The sequence below is a fragment of the Pongo abelii genome, chromosome 3, assembly GCF_028885655.2.
Source record: "Pongo abelii isolate AG06213 chromosome 3, NHGRI_mPonAbe1-v2.0_pri, whole genome shotgun sequence".
In the NCBI taxonomy this organism is placed as follows: Eukaryota; Metazoa; Chordata; class Mammalia; order Primates; family Hominidae; genus Pongo; species Pongo abelii.
In genome coordinates, this window is record NC_071988.2 from 48,154,450 (window position 1) to 48,173,028 (window position 18,579).

General features: G+C 36.8%; 1 protein-coding gene across 18 annotated transcripts in view; it reads right to left on the bottom strand.

Moving 5' to 3' along the window:
* FRYL (FRY like transcription coactivator) overlaps positions 1–18,579 on the bottom strand; it is a 276,985-nt gene that overhangs the window by 192,890 nt on the left and 65,516 nt on the right. For 3 of the 18 annotated variants that reach the window (XM_063723405.1, XM_063723403.1, XM_063723407.1), the window contains one exon: positions 208–252. The exons of the other annotated variants lie outside the window; for them this stretch is intronic. The gene's annotated coding sequence lies outside the window, so the exon portion shown is untranslated. The remainder of the gene's footprint in view (positions 1–207; positions 253–18,579) is intronic. 18 annotated transcript variants of the gene reach the window in all.

Consider the following 18,579-nt stretch of genomic DNA (forward strand, 5'->3'; position numbering starts at 1 on the left):
CAACTTTTCACTTTTGATAAGATAAAATAAATGCATCTTTTGGTAACCCTGGAAAATACGTAGTTTATACTTCTCTGGCTTTCTTTATAGGTTATAATCACTTTTAGCAGGGCTGGATTGGTGGGGGTGGGTCTTTCTGGGACTTTTTTGGTCTGTTTACTTGCAGGACAATCACTTTTTCATGTTGTCTCCATATGTATTACTTACCATGGGATTTTTATTTTCATTCCACTTGATCAGAGAACATTTTATCTGTAAAGAATAATAATTTTTACTACTACTTTTATAATATTATTTTGAGACAGGTCAGAGAGGTTTGGTAATTGTACATGGTCATGCTATACAAATAACCATTGCTGTTCTTTCTTATTTAAAACAAAAAAGTTCAAATAAAAATGGACATCAGTTGGTATTTGACAACACTGAAGAGAAGACTGTAAATGGCCCAACAGCACAAACTTTGAAGGGCAAGACTTTTCACCTACAGCCAGAGTAATAATGTGGAAGCTTCCATGTGTAATAAATAGTGAACAGTGGTCCAGCTCCGGTGCTTGGGAGGGCCTCAGGGCAAATGAGGTCGGGGGTGGGGGTAAGGGGGAGAGGGGCGGAAAGCCTTGCTTCACTTCAGTACACAAAGCAAAAGAAAGCTGAATGGGTGTTCAAATAACACATGAACCTCATTCCTTTCTGAACAGAATTTCTAGAATAATAACAGAAATGCCACAAATTTATCTTAATTTTAGGAAGACATTTGATGTGTGTGTCTCTGATATACATTAATACAGGAAACAATAATCCCAAGCAAACAGAGCAAAAATTAAGGGTAAATGACTTTCAGAGATTTCAATATAGTATTCGCAATACTTGTCTGTATGCCGGGAATACTCCACAATTTGAATTGAACAGAGAAGTTATGGTGCCTGGCATATGGTAGATTTGAGCTCAACATAAGGAACAACGACTTAATTAGTATGTAAGTAATACGAAGACTGCTTCATAAAAGATTGGGGTCCCTGCTCAGTGAGTCTTTAGGCAACAGTTGTTAGGAATGCTAACATTCTTACAGAATGTTATAAAAGGGATTATGCCACCAGGTAAAAAGATTATGGTAAATTACCTCAAAGATCCAAGCTCAAAACTCTAAATCTAACTTCAAAATGTATTTTACTTTATACTTGAATACTAGAGGGTGTGGTGACTTAGAAATTTATATTTCAACTAAAGCGAGAAACCAGACTATAAGATATGGAATCTATGAGGGTCAATTCCTGCCATTCTACTAAAATTAATTCTGGGAATCTTGCAAGGCCTCTTAAAATGATGCAAAAATCAAAATGACACAAGTGTTCTGACAGCCTTTTAGAGTGAGGATGTAATAGTCTTCAAATAAATTTAAAATGATTATAGTTCCTGTAATACCAAAATAATTATAGAAAACAAAATGCAGTAACTTCTTTAATCTGCCAAAGATTGTGTAAAACAAGAAAAATTTGCTCACAAATAATCAAGTGCAGGCAACAAGCAATTAGTCAAATATTGTTTATATCTGACTGGTAAAAATCATTTTAAAAAAAGAATTTATGGTCATCCCTTTAATTACCAAAGAAAATTCATGATTTGTAAAATTATCAGTGGTTTTATCACTCTTCAATTGCTAAGTAATTCACTTTTTCTCTTGAGAAATGCTATAATTTTTAAAATTTTTAAAAAATGAACTTGCATTTAACCTTCTTTTAGTCAATTTTTTTTTTTTGAGACGGAGTCTCACTCTGTCGCCAGGCTGGAGTACAGTGGCACGATCTTGGCTCACTGCAACCTCTGCCTCCCATATTCACGTGATTCTCCTACCTCAGCTTCCCAAGTAGTTAGGATTACAGGCGTGTGCCACCATGCCCGGCTAATTTTTTGTATTTTTAGTAGAGATAGGGTTTCACCATGTTGGCCAGGCTAGTCTTGAACTTTTGACCTCAAGTGATCCACCCACCTCAGCCTCCCAAAGTGCTGGGATTACAGCGTGAGCTACCGCGGCCAGCCTCTTTTTAACCTTCTCCCAAATTTCAATTTTAAAAAGTATGGAAACGTACTACACTGACTAATATAATTACAGATTATATTACATGACCTGCTAAAAATGCTGTGTAATGATACTCAGCCATAATATTTGGGCTTCACTGCAAAAATCTAAATTTCTTGCTGATAAAGCAATGTTCTCTGCAGGTGAATTTGTCAACATTTTATTGACTTTACATTTTCAGCCAGAACAGCAGTTATTGTCATATTACTTGATCTAATGAAAACAAGCAGCAAATTTTCCATTCACAAGTTTAAGAGGAAGTTTTCTGTAACAGTTTCATTCATTAAATCAAATGAAAACAGCATCACAGTGGTACATTTTCTTATACACTGATGAATGAATATGTATTTTTAGAATAATTTTCATACTACATTTTCATGTTGGCACAGAAAAAATGGAATTCAACTACAAATTTACCATATAAATCTTTCCATTCTACATCTAGAGTTAAGTACCAAGAGAAAATTTTTGGACAAATTCAGAAGTAGCCCAGTTAAGACATCAATCTGGGATTTACTACATACACTCCTAACTTCTAAAAATCTATTACTATAAGTATATCACACATAAGTTTACAGAAATCATACACTTGACAAATATTTATTAAGCAGAACTATCTGCCAGTATGAGGGAAAAAAAGTGAATAAAAAAAAAATCCCTATCCTTGTGGAGCTTTCATTCCAGTGGAAGCTTAAGCCTTTTGGAGTTACTGCTTTAGAAATCTGAAAGAGGTGGAGATGTCATCTTCCAAAAAGCACATTTCTATAACTTCGAAGAGTTGAGCCTTCCTAATCCAACCATTAATTATGGATTAAGAGCCTCTGATAAAAATCCTCCTTATACTTATTTTCTATGCCTACCATTTATAGTAGGTTTTTTTATTTCTTTTTTTTGAGACGGAGTCTCACTCTGTCACCCAGGCTGGAGTGCAGTGGCGTAATCTCGGCTCACTGCAAGCTCCCCCTCCTGGGTTCAAGCCATTCTCCTGCCTTAGCCTCCCGAGTAGCTGGGACTACAGGCGCCCGCCAACGCGCCCAGCTAACGTTTTTTTTTTTTTTTTTGTATTTTTAGTAGAGATGGGGTTTCACTGTGTTAGCCAGGATGGTCTCGATCTCCTGACCTCGTGATCCGCCTGCCTCAGCCTCCCGAAGTGCTGGGATTTCAGGCATGAGCCACCGCGCCCGGCCAGTAGATTGTATTACAATTTTACTATTCATAGTAAAAAGTAGTACTTCTTTTTTTCCATTAAAGCAATTACAGCCTTCAATCCTCAATAGAATGTTTTCTGTTTATTCCATTTGTACTGCTCATGAATTTCTGGACTGTCAGATTACCCATTATCAACATGGTTTTTCTAGAATAACCAACCCTAATGTATTCAGTGGCTTCATATGGAGACTTTCTTTACTGATTTCATTAATTATTCTCTGGACTCCCTTAAGTTAAAATGCTCTTCTCCCTACCACCCAAACCTAGAATTAAAGTCTGCAGAAGTTGCCTTGAAAGTCTCTGGAAGATGATATGCCCAAGAGAAACACACAATAAATCTTTAACTATTTAACAGAAATTTCAATTAATTCATCCAAAATTTGCTGTTCTTGCTTGTCAGAGGAAGGGAACATGTGACCCCTTAGAAAAATTCTTTTTAATTTAAAGATGCAACATCTAAAATGCTTTCTAGGGTCATCTGTAATCAATGTGTTAACCTTTTATATGTATAGTTTTTTTTTAATTATACAATGGAACTTATTCTATCTAATTATGACCCTAAGGTCCTATAAGATCAAACATCAGAGAAAATGTGTATAGATGATAGGTATATTTTACATGTTTATATAAAACAATTGCAATGAAAAGGTTTCTAAGTTAATAAAAGTGTTAACTAAAAGAGAAAAATGAATAAATAGCTGCTCAAGGTCATAAAGCAAGTAAGTGGCTACAATTTAATCTCCAAAGTTTGTCTTTCCTCTTTTTCTCTGTGTTCACTGCCTCCAGCAAGCTTAGAGAAGCCTGACTTCTGTAACAGAAACTATGAAAGCACAAATTCCCACAGATGATTTAGATGACCCATTTCTCCCAAATTTATAGCCCCAAAACAAATTTTCTAAATTTAAGGAAGGAAGGTCATTTGTCACCTGCAATCTCACAACTTGTACCAAAAGCCTCTAAAATGTTTATGATCTTTGACCCCGTAAGTCCATTTCTAAGAGCTTATTCTAGAAAGATAATCAGACATGCACACACAAATTTATTTGCAAAGACGTTCATTGTACTATTATTCCTATGAGCAGAATATTGCAGCAGAGACAAAGAACAAAAAGGACCAGTTAAAAAAAAAATCATGGGACATTCCTAAGATGAAATGTCATCCATCAATTTTTTAAAAATATATTGACTACTTTGCGATAATATTCAACATACATTTTTACAAAGTGAAAAAAAATACATTCGGAAGCCAAGAATACGCCTAGAAGGATACACTCAAATTGTCAAAGTGTTCAACCTCCGTTTCCTCATCTATACAATAAGGATAATAAAATCTCTTAGGGCTATTTTCAGAACTAAGTGTAAAAGATGAAAAGTGCTTAAATAGTGCTTGACACACAGTAAGTACTCAATAATGGTAATATTTATTAACTTATACCACAAATGCTGATAAAATTTGCAACAATTTCCCAAAAAAGTAATGAAGAAATAAAAATTACTCATAATTCTAACACCTAGAGGTAGCCACTATGAATTCATTTTACCATCTGGGTTAATTTCTTTCAGGTCTTCCTATATAAATTAAACACTGTATACACTGTATACAACTGGAATCATACAATATCTAGTGGTTACAAAACATTATTTTATAAATATATTATCTTCATTTAATCATTCCACTAATATTGAGCATTAAGTTCAATTCCTTTAGGCTCAGGAAATGAGTACTGCAGTGCTATTTCATGAACATTGCTGAGCAAATATAATTCAGAAAACTATTCCTCAGAGAAGAAAATAAAGACTAGAAACTTATAATTTCATAAATAGTAGATGGGGAAATGTTGAATATAGGATACTAAAGAGAAGAAGTAAGAAACAATTATTTTTATTAGCCATATTCATGCAGGGAGGCAACAGATTGTATTTAGCCCTGAGTTAGGATTTTTCAACCTCACTGTTGCATTATTTTTTGTGACCTGGAGCAAAGTCCCTTCTTCACATTTCTTATTATGGGCCTAAATCGCCTTTTTGACTAGGTCAGGAAGTAGTACAGTATAATGTTTAGATACAAAGGCTCTGGAATTAGGTTAAGTTTAGAACTCTCCTTTATGCGTATTTCCTGAGTTATCTAGGACAAGTTAGTTAAACTCAAGCCTTAGTTTCTATCATTTTTTTTTTTTCGAGACAGAGTTTCACTCTGCCGCCCAGGCTGGAGTGCAGTGGCGTGATCTCAGTTCACGGCAACCTCCACCTCCCAAGTTCAAGTGATTCTCCTGCCTCAGCCTCCCGAGTAGCTGGGGCTACAGGCACATGCCACCACACCTGACTAATTTTTGTATTTTTAGTAGAGCCAAAGTTTTGCCATGTTGGCCAGGCTGCTCTTGAATTCCTGACCTCAGGTGATCTGCCTGCCTTGGCCTCCCAAAGTGCTGGGAGTTCGCCACTGCACCCGGCCTAAGCCTTAGTTTCTCATGTGAAAGTTGGAGGTTGTAATAAATATTGCTTATTTATTATTGTTGTTCGAGGTTTATGTCATATAATTCATGTTAAGGTGTTAGCAAAATGCTTGAAGTATGGGAAGTACTTAATAAATGGAAACTACCTGTACTATTATCTATAAAAATAAAAGAACGGACTAAAAGATCTCTTTAAAAAAAGGTTCAATTCCTCATTTCTGTACGTAATATTGTAGTGAATATCTTGATTGGCAATCTTTGTACACATCTTTGATTTCTCCCTTAAGAAAAAGTCTTGAAACAGAATTGCTATTTCAAATGGTATGAAATACACTTGGCTTTACTCCCCTACTGACCTATGTGGAATGCAGACACATACTGCCTGTTAAAAAATGCAAATGTCTTCCTTTTCTCCATGAGTACTTTAAAAGCTGTTAATTGGCCTTTTCACACCTTTTCTACTGTTTCTTGGTACAATTGCTTGTCGGGTATTTCTTTTTTCCACTTACTCCATTTAAACTATCTCATATTCCTTTATATCACTCTAACATCCCATACACAAATTTAATTATCATAATTCAGTACATTCTTCAAAAAGGATTTTAAGATTCTTCTTTATCTATCTAAAAACAGAAGTCCTTGTCTCTTATAAATGCATACTGAAGTATTTACAGGTGAAATGCTGTGACAAAGAAAATGCCTCAAGAATAATTGGGACCTGCAGAAAGGGAGTGAGTAACAACGGTTTCATAAATGTTTGAGCTGAGGAATGGGCACCTGAGCATTTATTCTACTATTCGCCCTGTTTATTTTTTAATCCCTGTCAGTGGGAGAAAATTGTTTTTAAACTATACCTTTAAAAGAAGACATAAATATTAAAATAACAATTATGGTTTAGCTTCAACCACTGATACAACAAAATAATAATTCAGCGATTTAAAAAAAAAAAAAGACCAAAAATACTTAAGCCAAACTCAAAAGTGAAGGAAACAACTACAGTATTTAGAATCTCTCAATTATATTTGCCAGTAATTCCCACAGATAAAAACATACTACAATGCATTTTTCCAAACCATGGCTTCAGCATACCATGCTGATTCTCCAAAACAGTATTTATATTGTGCATTACAAGAATACAATTAGGCCTCTGTATGTGCCCACATGAATATTTGATAAGGAGTTTTATTATGTACCAGTATTAAATAATCCAAATTCTCTTGGTGACTAAATCACATCTTGGTACCAAGTTAGGCACATCATAAGCAATACTTACAGATTAACAGAGCCACCAAAGTGTTTTATTTTTGCCCAAAGGCATGCAAGGAAGACCAGCATAATGAAAAAACGACCTCACTGCATATTTTTTACTATCACAGGGAAATATCACCTGGTTTCTGGGTAGAAAATACTTGACTTTGGTGTCAGGCATGAGAGCAAGAGAGCACAGCAAAGAGATTAAGCTGCATATCTAGGGATGAAGAACAATGGCTGCTTCCCAGGTTTCAAGTTGGGGGGTGGGAGGTGGAGGAGAAGACACATTAAAGATATGTTTTCTAAAATCTTTTCACTTCAATAAAAAAATACATTTAAAAAATGTATTTAAAAATTTATAATACTTTTTTTTTTTTTTGAGACAGTCTCGCTCTGTTACCCAGGCTGCAATGCAATGGCGCAATCTCAGTTCACTACAACCTCTGCTTCCCGGGCTCAAGCAATTCTCCTGCTCAGCCACCTGAGTAGCTGGGATTACAGGCATGTGCCACTGCGCCCAGCTAAGTTTTGTATTTTTAGGAGAGACAGGGTTTCACCATGTTGCCCAGGCTGGTCTTGAACTCCTGACCTCAGGTGATCCACTTGCCTCAGCCTCCCAAAGTGCTGGGATTACAGGTGTGAGCCACTGCGCCCAACCTATAATACATTTTTTAAAAGTCAGTATACATATACACAATATAATATGATATATTTGAAATAATCTGCAATATGCTTTGGTAGTCTCTAACGTAATTACAAGAAAAACAAGTGTTATATTCTAGTCATTTCCCACTAAAATTATTTCTTGACTTCATAATTTGTAAATCCCTAGCCTAAAAAAACTGCCCCATGGCTGGACATGATGGCTCACTCCTGTAATCTCAGCACTTTGGGGGGCCCACGCAGGAGGATCACTTGAGCTCAGGAATTTGAGACCAGCCTGGGCAACATAGTGAAACCTCGTCTCTAGTAAAAGTAAAAAAAGTCAGCTGGGCATGGTGGCACTAGCCTGTAGTCCCAGGCTAAGGTGAGAGGATCACCTGAGCTTGGTAAGTAGAGGCTACAGTGAGCAGTGACTGTGCCCCTGCACTCTAGCCTGGGCAACAGAGTGAGACCCTGTTTCAAACAAACAAACAAACAAACAAAAAATTAGCCCGCATCTCCTGCTTACTGAGCAAAGGAGAAAATGCGTAAGAATCAGTGAACTACTGTTTAAACATACCCCTAAGAAAAGATAACCTCCAGAGTTTCTTCCTGTTCTAGAGCTCTGTGGTGCTGTAAGAGTTGCTCTGAGACTGTGATCCTCTAAAGGGTACATACATCATTACATCTCCCACAGAAACTAGAAAAGTGGCGTTCGGAAAAATAGAGTACTAAATAAAGATGTACTAACTTCAACTGATAATGTGCAAACTACGCATATATGTAAAGGTCTCAGTCATTTAAATGTAAGTTTTCCACATAGGATTACAGGTAAAAATCAATGCTACTATATATCATTTGAAAATTCATAAGCATTAAGATGTTAACATATATTTACTGTAAATAAATATATATATATATATGTATGTATGTGGGTATAATGTATGACAAAACACATAAAACAAATGCCACAGAACAAATACTATTCTTGTTACTTTGTCCATAAGTATAATAAACTGCAAAATTATGATATAGGCATGAGCAAAGACTTCATGATTAAAATGCCAAAAGCAATTGCAACAAAAGCAAAAACTGACAAATGGGATCTAATCAAACTAAAGGGCTTCTCTACAGCAAAAGAAACTACCATCAGAGTGAACAGGCAACCTACAGAATGGGAGAACGTTTTTGCAAGCTACCCATCTGACAAAGGTCTAATATCCAGAATCTACAAGGAACTTAAACAAATTTACAAGAAAAAAACAACCCCATCAAAAAGTGGGCAGAGGATATAAACAGACACTTCACAAAGGAAGACATTTATGCAGCCAACAAATATATGAAAAACAGCTCAACATCACTGATCATCAGAGAAATGCAAATCAAAACCACTATGAAATACCATCTCACGCCAGTCACAATGGCAATTATCAAAAAGTCAAGAAACAACAGATGCTGGTGAGGCTGTGGAGAAATAGGAATGCTTTTACACTGTTGGTGGGAGGGTAAATTAGTTCAACCATTGTGGAAGACAGGGTGGCGATTCCTCAAGGATCTAGAACCAGAAATACCATTTGACCCAGCAATCCCTTTACTGGGTATATACCCTAAGGAATATAAATCATTCTACCATAAAGACACATGCACACATATGTTTATTGCAGCACTATTTACAATAGCAAAGACATGGAACCAACCCAAATGCCCATCAATGATAGACTGGATAAAAAAAATGTGGTACATATACACCATGGAATACTGTGCAGCCATAAAAAAGAATGAGTTCATGTCCTTTATTGGGGACATGGATGAAGCTAGACGCCATCATCCTCAACAAACTAACACAAGAACAGAAAACCAAATACCGCATGTTCTCACTCGTAAGTGGGAGTTGAACAATGAGAACACGTGGACACTGGAAGGGGAACATCACACACTGGGGCCAGTCAGGGGGTGGGGGGCAAGGAGAGGGAGAACACTAGGACAAACAGCTAATGCATGTGGGGCTTAAAACCTAAATGACGGGGGGATAGGTGTAGGACACCATCATGGCACACGTATACCTATATAACAAACCTACACGTTCTGCACTTGTATCTCGGAACTTAAAGTATAATAAAATATATATATATATACACTCAATCAAATTAAATTACTAACTTTTAGTTTCAATGGTATTATTTTTCTCCTGCCTGCTTAATGATACTATTATTAAGCAAGAAAATAAGAAAAAAAAAACATAAGCCCAGTATTAAAGAAAAATAACGATAAGAGGTCTATCTATCTATCTATCTATCTATCTATCTATCTATCTATCTATCTATGTGCTTATCACTTTCACAAGTCAACCATGATCAACAGCACTCTTAAATCCATCAGGTTTTGGCTCAAATAATCTCTGCTTTTGTCTTAAAATGAATAATTTTTCTCCAACAAAAAGTCAATTACAAGGCTTTTTCCTATATGCATTAAATTTCAATAAACTATTATGGTGTAACTGAAGCAGAAGAATAAAGGAAGCTACACAGAAGACTTGGAATTTTAAACCACAATAAAACCTTGTATAGTAAGGATAATAAGGTCAATTCCTATATTTTTATATAATACTATAAAATACCATATGATACAGTAAAAGACATTTCTTATAACAGCCTGAAAATTATGACTCTTACTTTATTTCCATTTTTACCTAAATTTTACCTAAAATTTCCATTCTTTTGAGATTTTGACTTATTTGGAAAAAATCTAGAATTTTACCAAAATTAATATAATTTCAGATTTGTAAACAAGGGAAATGTTTACAAACTTTTTTTTACTTCAAAAAATAATGTATTTTTACAGGTGCCATTTTAAATCTCCAGCTCTAGTTTACATTTCTCACCTTTCTTGGATTTCTCAATGTTGATTATAAACTAACTAAAATGAAGCATACTTCTATTTTTTGGGATGGAGTCTCACTCTGTCCCCCAGGCTGTGGTGTCTCAGCTTACTGCAACCTCTGCCTCCTGGGTTCAAGCAATTCTCCTGCCTCAGCCTCCTGAGTAGCTGGGATTACAGGTGCCCGCCACCACGCCCGACTAATTTTGTATTTTTAGTAGAGATGGGGTTTCACCATGTTGGTCATGCTGGTCTTAAACTCCTGACCTCAGGTGATCCACCCACCTGGGCCTCCCATGAGCCACCATGTCTGGCCCTAAAATGAAGTATACTTTTAAAAAGCTTCATAGAGAAGTACTTAAAGAAAAAAATGAAATAGAGAATTTGCATTGGTAAAGAAGAAATAAGAGTGGTAATGATGAGGATAGTACAGAATGGGAATAGCATCTCTGGAGACTTTTCATTAAAGACCTGTTAGTGATCAAGTTGAAGGATACAATTGAACCAATTGATGTTGAGGCATTTCCACAGGCATAGGGAGACTTGCATTTAACATTTACTGGGGATCAACCTAAGCTTCAGGAATCTATACTCAGTGGCACTTACACACACAACTGCTACCATCAAGGAGTTTACAGACAAGCTGGAAGGGAGACATGGGCAGTAGCATGTTTCAAGTGCTTTGAGAGAAGTTACCTAAATATGTTCAAGCTGCAACCAGGTACAAAGAAGACAGTCATCAACCTGAGTGGAGAAGGGAACAGGAAAGACTTCACCGAAGAAGTGGTGCTCACAGCTCCTGTTACCTTCAGAAGACTTACTATAGCCACAATCTGTAACTACGCGAATGGGTTCTTGCCTCTCTTTGAGAAGCTAGCTAACTGATGACTTTTAAAAAGCTACATAAGTAACATATTCAGGTGTTAATAAACAAGAGGTTTTTCCTGTAAGCCTCCATGCCACAATTTCTCAACGTGACGTGATGGGCTTCAAAGCTGGATGCTATCACACACCCTCTGAGTTACACAACAGCTCCTGGCTCTGTCCCAAAAGTGGTTATCTTGGTATTGCCTCCTCCCCATGTTTGTGAAAGAAAATACTGTGCTGGGTGAGATTTACACTGATTGACAGTTCCTCTCGCTCTAGAAATGTATAAAGCATAATAAGCAGTTTATTCAGATCAACATCCTCTGTAGAGAAAATAACACATTTCCAAGTTAGTAACAAAACAACATTCCAAATCAGTTTGGTCACTATGGATGACCATATAGAACATGCCACCACAAAGCTTAATCCTTCACATTCCAGTACACATCCTGTAACTCTGAAAAAACATGCATATAAAAGTCAGTAGGCACCACCCCCTCCCCACCCCACAAATAGGCTTTATTCTCCACAGTGGTTAAGTCAGTCTAAACAAGTAACAAATATAGGAGGGTAGAATTCAGAATTGGTTCACTGCACTCTAACAAATGGTGCCCTAGAAATCCAAGTTAATTAAATACCCATAATAACTGCAGCAACGACTAATTACCGAGAGCCTACTATGTGTGACCAACTAAGTTAGATGCTTCACATGTTACTTCATTTTAACCCAAACCAGCCCATAATTTCGGTAAATGTTCAACTTTACAGATGTGGAAACTGACAAAGCTAATAAATGAACTGAAAAGTACTGTACCTCTGGATTATATTTTAAAGTATAAGCTGTTATATGCAGTTGAGATAAAATTCTCAAATTAAAATGCAATTATTTTCAATGGCTGTTTGGAAAATAAAATGCAATTATGATTTCAATATGTTCTTATATTGATTCTGAACCTCAGAACACAAAAAGCTAGAGAACTCTCAAAAAGGATAACTAAACATAATTAACACATAATTTGCTTTAAATATTTCATGAAAAGATAAGAATTTGCTTTATCAAAAGTAAAGTAAAAAATGGTGGGGGATGGGAAAGAAATCATACTGTGACCAACAAATCACAGAGATGCTTATTTGAAGACTAAATTCAATCCTCTTCTGTTAATATCTTACTATTTAAAGTTCAATGAACAACTTCATAAAGGAAAGAGATTGTCCTTTGTTTCAGCCAAGATTTTTAAATCTTTAATCTAAAATATATGCTTCTCAAAGATGGATGCTAACAATTTAAACAAGGTGGCTAATTCAATCAGTTGCACAATTCTGGCTCAGCAGTTTCTCTATTATAGGGAAAATATGACAAAGTAAACAAGCCCTACCTGTGGTTTAAAATGAAAATTCCCTCCACTCCACATAAATCGTCCTTCTTCTCCTGGGTCCCTACATGCCTCTTTTCCTTTTTCCTCCTCTATTTTGAGAGAATATTTGGCCCCCGGATCAGTTTAGTGGTGTTCAGGGTCAGCTGAATTATATCTTTTGAATATTGTCTATGGATCTAGTTCCCAATCTAGATTTGCTACTACTCTTAAGAATTTTAACATACATTTAAATCATATTAAGCTAGATATTAATGTTAACTAGAACATTTATTAGAGTAAAGCAAAAAGACAAAAAAAAATTTAAGTGCTCTAGAAACCTAATACCAGGTATAGTATAATAAAGGAACAGAGTCCAGCTGCCTATCGAGCACTGCACTAGACAGTGAGAGACACGAATGATGAATAAGACACCACCTACCACCTTAAGGAATTTGTGGTGTGGTGTGACTCACCCAGCTAGCTCTATACTGTCTCAGAAGGAGATTGTGGTAGAAAGTTCTAATACGGTACAAATGCAGTTATTACAGATAAACAAAAGATTATTTTTTAATATATCAGGCTTCTGAATTAATGCCATGATTATATTTGAAGCTGTAATACTCACGTAGAACTTAAAATGAGAGGGGAAATAAGACAGAGGGAGGGCAAAGTGAGACATTGGGTCATTTCTCCCACCTCATTAGGTTTTTTCACCATCACTACTAGTTACATAAATCCTATGTGAAATGCAATATTTTACTTATGACAATTTTACATTTTAAGCCTTTCATAAACCTGTCAAACCATGAGCTACAATGAATATTTTTGCTTTTATAGATTCTCAGTTTTAAAAATAGTAACTTTCAGCTAGACACAGTGGTTCACGCCTGTAATCCCAGTACTTGGGGAGGCTGCGGTGGGAGGATCACTTGAGCCCAGGAGTTCAAGACCAGCCTGGGCAACATAGTAAGACCCCATCTCTAAAAAAAATCAAAATCCTAGCCAGGCGTGGTGGTGTGTGTTTGTAGCCCCAGCTACTTGGGAGGCTTAGGTGGGAGGATCGCTTGAGCCCAGGAGGTCAAGGCTGCAGTGAGCTATGACTGCACCACTGCACTTCAGCCTGGGTGACAGAGCAAGACCCTGTCTCAAAAAAATTAAATTAAAAAAAAAAAAAACTTTCATCACTCCAAACTAAATGCATTATAATTGAAGCTTACTGTACCAAATAATTTCACTCTTACCTGTAAGTACTTGCCCTAGTTACTGTTTCAAAGTAATTTTTTAAAAAAACTTAAAATCACATTGCAGAAACTAGACTCAAGGTGCTTATTTAATCTTAGGCAAGCTCATTAAAAAATTCCATTAAGATACTTCTACCTTAAAATAATACAACCAAAATAGTTTTCATTAGTTAATATTATTGAAACACCAAAACTGTTAAATGTGACTTTAGAAAATTGACTTTTAAATGGGTTTAAAAGCTTTAGTTTTTACTATATTTCAGATAACAAATTTCAGTATAGGACCAAAATTATTATAATCGCCAAACCCTTTTATTGCATCAATATGTATTAGGAGACAAAAACAACTATTTAATTCAAGAGGTGATCCAAACAAACTAAAAGTTAGATTAATATCTATAAAGTCATATCCACGACAAATCTGTAAAAACCCCATTTCCAATGTAATTTCAGAGAAATGATTTCATATGAGAAGGCGACACAATGTATGTAGCCACAGTTACCCAATACTAAGCCACAGTTACCCAATACTAAGCCACAGTTACCCACACAAAGTCACTTAACCTCATTTATAGGAAGAAAAGGAGAGGAAAGAAGAAGGGAGGGAAGGAAAAATTGAATAAGAGAGAGACAGAAGGAAACCTGTAAGGATTTTTAAAAAGAGAGTATATGAAATCATTTTGCAAGTTGTAGGCAGTAAATAATAATATTAGTACCCTCCCCTTTACAAAAGAAACATGCTGGCTGGCGCTGATCTATTAACAAAATCAAATATGAGAATCAAGTAAACTAATCCTTGTCAGTAGGCAGACTATTACATTTACTCTAGAAAGATACATGCTAAGAAGTCAGCTAAGTGGACAATGAGTCCAAAGGTATCTCAGATAAAACCAGAGGTGCATTCAAATACCTACACATTCATTATTTTATTGACCATTTTCTGCTACCTGGCAATCAAATATTTAATGCCCTAAATATGCCATTACCCCCAGTAAGTCATAAGAACTCTAATATCGCCATACTGTCTTATAAACATATTTTTGTCAACCCAATATAGAGAATATAAGCATTATTTGATGTGCACTGAACTATAAAAGCTGCTTCAAACAGCAAGTAACATTTTTCTGTTTCTAAATGAGGTTACTCCCAAAAGTTCTATTCAAAATTTTATAAAATTATACTTGAGACTTCCGTCTTTTATAAGAAATTTGAATGACTGATCCACCACATGGAATGCTCCCTAATCTCATACAATTCAACATATATCTACTGGGTTCCTATCAGTTTTAAAAATAAAAAATAGGCCAGGTATGGTGGCTCATGCCTGTAATCCCAGCACTCTGGGAGGCTGAGGCGGGTGGATCACTTGAGGTCAGGAGTTCTAGACCAGCCTGGCCAACACGGTGAAACCCTGTCTCTACTAAAAATACAAAAACTAGCCAAGCATGGTGGCGCATGTCTGTAATCCCAGCTACTCAGGAGGCTGAGGCAAGAGAATCGCTTGAACCCTAGAGGCGGAGGTTGCAGTAAGTCGAGAATGTGCCACTGCACTCCAGCCTGGGTGACAGGGTGAGACTCTGTCTCAAAAAAAAAAAAAAAAAAAAAAAAGGCTGGGCGCGGTGGCTCATGCTTGTAATCCCAGCACTTTGGGAGGCCGAAGCAGGCGGATCATGAGGTCAGGAGATCGAGACCACAGTGAAACCCCGTCTCTACTAAAAATACAAAAAATTAGCCGGGCGTGGTGGCGGGCTCCTGTAGTCCCAGCTACTGGGAGAGGCTGAAGCAGGAGAATGGCGTGAATCCGGGAGGCGGAGCTTGCAGTGAGCTGAGATCACACCACTGCAGCCTGGGCGACAGAGTGAGACTCCGCCTCAAAAAAAAAAAAAAAAAAAGAAAAAGAAAGAAAAGAAAAAATATATAATTTCTTTGTACTCCAAATAAATACATGAATATTTCTCAACATAAACTATGATAAATCTTAGAATTGACACAGCAAAAGAAAATTGAGTATATGTTGAGTTAAAAAAATTAATTTTGGGATCTAAGAAGGATTAGAGAATAGTGGGGGTTGGTGAGGAAGACAGGTACAGATGTCATGATGTAATATTGGAGATGAGCTAAGAAAAGAGGCAGAAAAGTACCCATCTTGGCTGCCCAAAGAAAGTTGTCTCAGGAGAGCAGATCTTGAAACCTAAAGAAAATGATAAAAGCTTCAATACTAGATGGGATCTCATTCTTCCACAATCATGGAACCACCATAAGTTTTTGAGAAAGGAAGTGATATGAACAGACTGTTGACTCTAAAAGTTGTCTTCTGAAGCAGACTGGATGGGGAACAGGGACTAAGACAGTATGGGACCAATTTTTAAAAATCTATCCCAGTAGTCAAGAGAGAGAATGAACAAAATCCTGAATTAGAACTGAAAGAATTTTATAACTGAACAAATAGGCACCATCACCTTTCACAATTACTACAACAGTTTGCTAACCAGCTCCTGACTGACTTCTACATGACCCCCTCAAATGGATTACCCCTGCCATAGCCAGAGTGATCTCTTTACAAAGCAATTAGATGATATCTCAGGCCCCTCAACCCCTTCTCCCTGCATGCCAGCTAAACTGGTCTTTTCATTTCCTAGAAGTCCAACCTCGTTTCTGCATCAGGATCCTTCTACACACTGTTTCCTATGTCTAGAAACTGCCACACTGACTTTTTTCCACCAAGCTAATCCTAAACATCCTTCAAATCTTAGCTTAAGTGTCATTTTCTCAAAGAGGCAACTCACAACCTCTCCAATGTAATAATGTGTCCCCACTTTTACGTTCTCTCTTGGAATTCTTAACCACATATTCAGACATAATTTGTGTATTTGTGGAACACCTACTCCCCTCTTAGACCATTCCCTGAGAGCTAGGATTATACTATTTGCCACCTAGTGCCTAGCCTGTACTTGAAACCTGATAGGTACTCAACAAATACTTGTTGAATAAATAACGAATAAATAATAAATAAAGTCAAAAAGGTCACTTCAATTTCTCATCTGGGAAAATGGCAATACCATTACCTGATAAAGGGAACACAGGTTTGTGGATAAAGCCACATTCTATCTAAAGCATGTTGAACTTGAAAAAATAATGAAATAGGTCTGACGTGTAGAAGTGGAGACACTAAATGTCGAACAATCACTTATCCGAAAGAATAAATGTAACATTAATGAAAAAGAATGAGGAAAAAATGAAGCCAGTTGAAAGCAGAACAGAGAATACCTCTGTTTAACTGTTAGGAAAAAGAAAACAAAGACAAGAGATTGACATTTCTAATGTGTAAAGAGCTTATAAAATAAAAAACACCAACAAACAGAAAAGGGGGCTAAAGAAATGGACAGTTGGAAAAAGAAAAAGAAATGCAAATGCCTCTTAGCCATATAAAAAGATATTCAATATCACTCACAAGGAAGGGGAAATTAACAGTACAATGAGATTCCATTTGACAAAACCCTCAAAATTTGACAACATATTCTGCTGACAGGTTATGTATGAAAAAAAAGGCACTCGCATACATTACTGATGGGAACACAAAGACATACAATTTCTTATGAGGATAAATCTAGCAATACCCAAGCTTTTAAAAAACAACAACAACAACAACACAAGGCTGGGCATGGTGGCTCACGTCTGTAATCCCAGCACATTGGGAGGCCAAGGCAGCCGGCAGATCCTTGAAGCCAGGAGTTCCAGACCAGACTGGCCAACATGGCAAAACCCTGTCTCTACTAAAAAATACAAAAAATAGGCTGGGTGCAGTGGCTCACGCCTTTAATCCCAGCACTTTGGGAGGCTGAGGCAGGCGGATCACCTGAGTTCAGGAGTTCCAGACCAGCCTAGCCAACATGGCAAAACCCCGTCTCTACTAAAAGTACGAAAATTAGCTGGGCATGGTGGCAGGCACCTGTAATTCCAGCTACTCAGGAGGCTGAGGCAGGAGAATCGCTTGAACCCAGGAGACGGAGGTTGCAGTAAGCCGAGATTGAGCCACTGCACTCCAGCCTTGGCAACAAGAGCGAGACTCCGTCTCAAAAAAAAAAAAATTAACCAGGCATGGTAGCGCACACCTGTCATCCCAGCTACTCGGGTGGCTGAGGCACAAGAATTGCTTGAACCCAGGAGGTACAAGTTGCAGTGAGCCGAGATCATGCCACTGCACTCCAGCCTGGGTGACAGTAAGACTTTCTTAAAACAAACAAACAAACACTGCATTCTCATTTACCCTTTGGCCCTGCAATTCCACTTCTAAGAACCTGTCCCAAACACAGTGGCAAGATATAAAAAGATTTATATATCCGCAAGGTTATGCATTTATATTATACCATTTATATTAGCAAAAGATGATAAAGAATCCAAGTCCCCATCAATTGGGAACTGGTTAAATAAACTATGGCACATTCACCCAATGGGTTATTATATAGCTATAAAAAGAAATCAGTAATACACCACTAAGGAGTGATCCCCAGAATATATAAAGTTAAAAAAAAAAAAGTATACAGTATCCTATCATTTATATAAGGAGAAATATGAATATATAGCTTGCTTATATTTTTCTTAAAAAAAAA